General features: G+C 39.5%; 1 protein-coding gene across 2 annotated transcripts in view; it reads right to left on the minus strand.

The window, feature by feature from the left end:
* Positions 1 to 913: 913 nt before the first annotated feature.
* LOC138675315 (potassium voltage-gated channel subfamily A member 2-like) overlaps positions 914 to 5,270 on the minus strand; it is a 177,272-nt gene continuing 172,915 nt past the window's right edge. For both annotated transcript variants that reach the window (XM_069763418.1, XM_069763417.1), the window contains exons 2-3: positions 4,964 to 5,031; positions 914 to 1,253 (exon numbers count right to left, since the gene is read on the minus strand). The gene's annotated coding sequence lies outside the window, so the exon portion shown is untranslated. The remainder of the gene's footprint in view (positions 1,254 to 4,963; positions 5,032 to 5,270) is intronic.

The raw sequence follows: 5,270 nt of genomic DNA on the forward strand, positions 1-5,270 counted from the left end.
ACGGAATAAAATATAGTTGTATCATGAACCTGCCGAAGTGATTATTACAACGCACAACCTCAGATCTTCACACTAGGGTTGAGCAAAAAGATTTGAAGGACCATGGTCTGGAGTATATGATGAAACTCATGACGTTGGTCATCACAAGAGGTGCCCAGGATGGCAACATTTGAGCTCCTCCGTCTGTCGAGGAAGTGATCTTTTGTCCTACTGCAGACACAGCAGAAGGGGGGAGGATCCTGGTGACGCCGTTGTTTTACAACCGCACATAGGAGACGTGGAAAGAAAATTTCTTTAGATATATTCTCTGTTTTAATTGTAAGGATAAAAGACATGGGAACATTAAAGAAAACGGTGCTGGGATGATTTTTTGTGTGTTTTAGCTTATTACTGTATGTGTTCCTTTAAGGAGTTATTCCCATCTTTATAGATGGATATCGTGCTGGATAGCTCTTGTAATAGCAAGCACTTTTGTAATTTACTGCTCAGTAAAATTTGCAGCCCTCTTTGAGATATTAAGATTTTTCTTTTGTTCACAGCTCATTTCCTAGGAAACCGACCACCGCTGAGGTTTTAAACTCTGCGCTTGTTCTGTCTAGCAGCGGTAGTCGGTCTCCAAGGCAACGAGCTGTTAAACAAGAAGAAAAGTGTTAATATCTCAAGAATGGCTAAAAATATTAATAAGCAGTAAATTGCAAAAATGCTTGTATTTACAATACCCAGTTATTAAGATGGGAATAATCCCTTTAATGAGAGCTGATTATTGATCTCCCAGAACAGGACTGTAGCATAATACCCATTTAATTAAATATATGTCAAACATATTTTAGTTGCACTCAAATTTTGCTAATTGGCATCCTAATTACTAGGGAGAATACACCAGAAAAGTAAATAAAAAAACTAAAACTCTGAATGTTTTCAATATTTACTTTTATTTAGCGCGAACAGTGATCAAATGTGAAAATAAACCGAATCGTGAAAAAAATCCGTGTGAAGAAAAATGGCACCTAAAAAAGATTTCATAAATTACAATTTCCATAAATTAAAAGGCGAGGTACGTGTTGATATTTAAATATTAAAAAAAAAAAAAAAATTCACCGTAGAGGAATATCCCAATAAATTAAATATAAATTATGCAGTCCATGAAAAACAAACAAAGCCGATGTCACAGACACTCTTCATCGTCAGAAGTGTCTTTGTGCACAATGAAAAATCTTTGATCAGGCGACTCAGTGAAGACTGGATTTTTTGTCCTGAAAAATAAAAATGAAAAAAGGTTAAAATAAACATAAAATTACAGATACAGGAAAGAGTTTACAGCATTTGTCCACCAGAGGGCGATGCATTACCATAAAACTGCTACAGTTTACACCATGGTAATTCATAGCTATTTTCAATAGGTGGCGCTAGCGTTTAAGTCCGTTTCCTCTCTGAAGTGGCAATTTCCCCAGCTGACTATGTAGGAGAAGAAAGTAGTCTGTAGCAATGGGACTAGTGAACAAGGGGCAAAGGAAAGCAAGATCGAACAAGCTAGATTTCAGCTTTCCCAGTCCTATTTTCCAATGGTTATAAGCCACTGTAAGGAAAGGTTTTAGTGTATGGCTGCTTTACCTGCTACCAACAAGGCTTCAGACCAAAAGTTTGGACACACCTTCTCATTTAAAGATTATTCTGTATTTTCATGACTATGACAATTGTACATTCACACTGAAGGCATCAAAACTATGAATTAACACATGTGGAATTATATAATTAACAAAAAAGTGTGAAACAACTGAAATTATGTCTTATATTCTAGGTTCTTCAAAGTAGCCACCTTTTGCTTTGATGACTGGTTTGCGCACTCTTGGCATTCTCTTGATGAGCTTCAAGAGGAAGTCACCGGGAATGGTTTTCACTTCACAGGTGTGCCCTGTCAGGTTTAATAAGTGGGATTTCTTGCCTTATAAATGGTGTCGGGACCATCAGTTGTGTTGAGCAGAAGTCTGGTGGATACACAGGTGATAGTCCTACTGAATAGACTGTTAGAATTTGTATTATGGCAAGAAAAAAGCAGCTAAGTAAAGAAAAACGAGTGGCCATCATTACTTTAAGAAATGAAGGTCAGTCAGTCCGAAAAATTGGGAAAACTTTGAAAGTGTCCCCAAGTGTAGTGACAAAAACCATCAAGCGTTACAAAGAAACTGGCTCACATGAGGACCGCCCCAGGAAAGGAAGACCAAGAGTCACCTCTGCTTCTGAGGATAAGTTTATCCGAGTCACCAGCCTCAGAAATCGCAGGTTAACAGCAGCTCAGATTAGAGACCAGGTCAATGCCACACAGAGTTCTAGCAGCAGACACATCTCTACAACAACTGTCAGGGTATGTGCACACATTCAGGATTTTTCACGTTTTTTTCGCGATAAAAATGCATAAAAAACGGATGGACTCTACATGCCTGGTTCCCACCGTGAAGCATGGAGGAGGAGGTGTGATGGTGTGGGGGGGCTTTGCTGGTGACACTGTTAGGGATTTATTCAAATTTGAAAGCATACTGAACCAACACGGCTACCACAGCATCTTGCAGCGGCATGCTATTCCATCCGGTTTGCGTTTAGTTGGACCATCATTTATTTTTCAACAGAACAATGACCCCAAACACACCTCCAGGCTGTGTAAGGGCTATATGACCAAGAAGGAGAGTGATGAGGGGCTACGCCAGATGACCTGGCCTCCACAGTCACCAGACCTGAACCCAATCGAGATGGTTTGGGGTGAACTGGACGCAGAGTGAAGGCAAAAGGGCCAACAAGTGCTAAGCATCTCTGGGAACTCCTTCAAGATTGTTGGAAGACCATTCCCGGTGACTACCTCTTGAAGCTCATCAAGAGAATGCCAAGAGTGTGCAAAGCAGTCATCAAAACAAAAGGCGGCTACTTTGAAGAACCTAAAATATAAGACATATTTTCAGTTGTCTCACACTTTTTTGTTAAGTCTATAATTCCACATGTGTTAATTCATAGTTTGATGCCTTCAGTGTGAATGTGCAATTTTCATAGTTATGAAAATACAGAAAAATCTTTAAATGAGAAGGTGTGTCCAAACTTTTGGTCTGTACTGTATATATACCAGAATTAACAATTTCCTAAATAGCAACTATATGATATTTTAACAGGTTACACAAAGGGTTTTTGTGTTAGTCATCAATATGGTACAGTAACGGGGTCCACAACTACCCCATTGGATCCCAGAAGCTAATTATGCTCTAATGTCTTCTTAAGTATTTGCATGTGGCTTTCTTACCCTTTATTTTAACTTAAAGGGGTATTCCGATCTCCAAGATCCCATCCCAATATATAGCAGGTGTAATAATAATAAAATTAGCAAATCCAATTAGAAATGTAGAATAGTTTTTCTGATTTGCTATGTCTTTCCTCATTTGCAGGACCTAACGTATCCATGGTTAGGACCACTAGCAACTCGCTAACTGTCACTAGATCAGTGGCCCGTGGAGGCAATTTGCATATTAAATAATTTTAACAGAACATACTTATGACCTCTGAAAGATGTTACATTCTACCAATGGTTACAGCTTTGATTTTCTTGAATGATCACATGTCAGAATCATCATGGATTGGTTTGGTTCCATAGTGACTGGCAAAGCAAGAAAGTAAGGGGGATTTTAAAGGTGAGACTTTTTCAATTTTGGGGGACAATGTTCATGGAGTTGTTAAATTTTCTCTGTAATCCTTAATTTCCCCCTTAAGTAGTTGAGAGAATTCTCCACAATTTGATTTGGTCACAGTTGCTCAACTCAAGGTGGAGATTTGATTTGCATAGAACAAATTCTACTATAAAGGGGTTAGAAAGCCCTCTTATTAATTTTCCCAACACCGCTCCCAGCTCAGACCTTTAATAAACAGATTAATGTTGTGCATTGTGCCGCACACAGACACATGGGACGAAATGTGGGTCATGGACCAAGGGACACATGGGGCCCTGCCTGATAACAATAAATGAGGGGAAGACTGAGGAGGAGTCGAGAGGGTGAAAGGGCCAAGAACAATGGCAGAAAGACAGGTATGGGAAGGGCTGAATAAAGGAGAGTGTACGAGTTTGATTTTTTGAACTCCATTTTGGAGTGCAAAACTACAACCCGATGGATTCGGGAAAATGCAATTCCCAAAAATGTGGATTTGTTTGAATCTGAATTTTTGAGGAAATCAGTAGGGAGCGTGATTAGTTTAGAATTGATTCGCTCGTTCCTAGGGATGAACGGACCCATAGAAGATCGGGTTCATTCGGTTCAACCGAACTGTAGTCCAAAGTTCAGTTCAGGTATCAGAACCTGAAACCAAACCCCATAGAAATCAATGGTGAGCCGAACTTTGGAGCTGGAAAATTTTCTCTCTTTCTCTCCTTTTGGACTCCCGATCTGTAAAACGCACTTCCAAGAGACGTTCGTGGTTCGGATTTCAGCACCGGACACTTTACGGTTCGGGTTCACTCAGCTCTACTTTTTTTTTAAATTATACTCTAAGAAATAATACACCATAAATTTAAAGGCATCTCTGAGCTGATATCCTGTATTGTGCCTAATGCTACCACTGATCCCAGCGATCGGGATCGGACGGGATCTGTAATTGAACTTGGAAGTTTTCCTGCAGCGCCACCGCTGGACATATGAAGTATTACACAGGGTCTATTAAAATCAGTGGCCTGATGAGCGACAATGCACATGTGTGTTGGGTCCTCCAGAGAATGACATGCCCCTTAAAAAATAGAATTTTGCTTTGACTAATAGGGGTTCCTAAACTATGGCCAGATAAAGGGCTCATAAAGACATAGAACATAAGACATAGGCTGATTTACAAAAAAATAAAGGTCTTAGAAGGAGAAAAACATTTTTAGATAGCAATTTTCTCCCAGGTGATAATACCCTGTAAACATGCGGGCGCTGGTGTATCAGAAGAACTGACTTACCCTGCATCTTTCCACCACTTATTATCTTTCAGGACGTTGCAGTTGAATTTCCACACATCAATCTGCATCTGGAGAAAAAGAGGGAAACAATCAGAAAAATATCATCACATTCAAATGATTGGCAAAAAAGCAAAAGTGCAATACATGACAGCAGAACCTGACTACAAAGGGTTTGTTTGTAGTCTGTAACCATGGAGACACATAGGTCTGTGCTGGAGCTGTGGATGCGAATAAGAAATGATTAATCAAGATTATTTGCAAAGATTAGGCAAAGAGCAATGATTGCAAAAGTCAGCATACCCGTTGA

The sequence above is a fragment of the Ranitomeya imitator genome, chromosome 4 (assembly GCF_032444005.1).
Source record: "Ranitomeya imitator isolate aRanImi1 chromosome 4, aRanImi1.pri, whole genome shotgun sequence".
Classification (NCBI taxonomy): domain Eukaryota; kingdom Metazoa; phylum Chordata; class Amphibia; order Anura; family Dendrobatidae; genus Ranitomeya; species Ranitomeya imitator.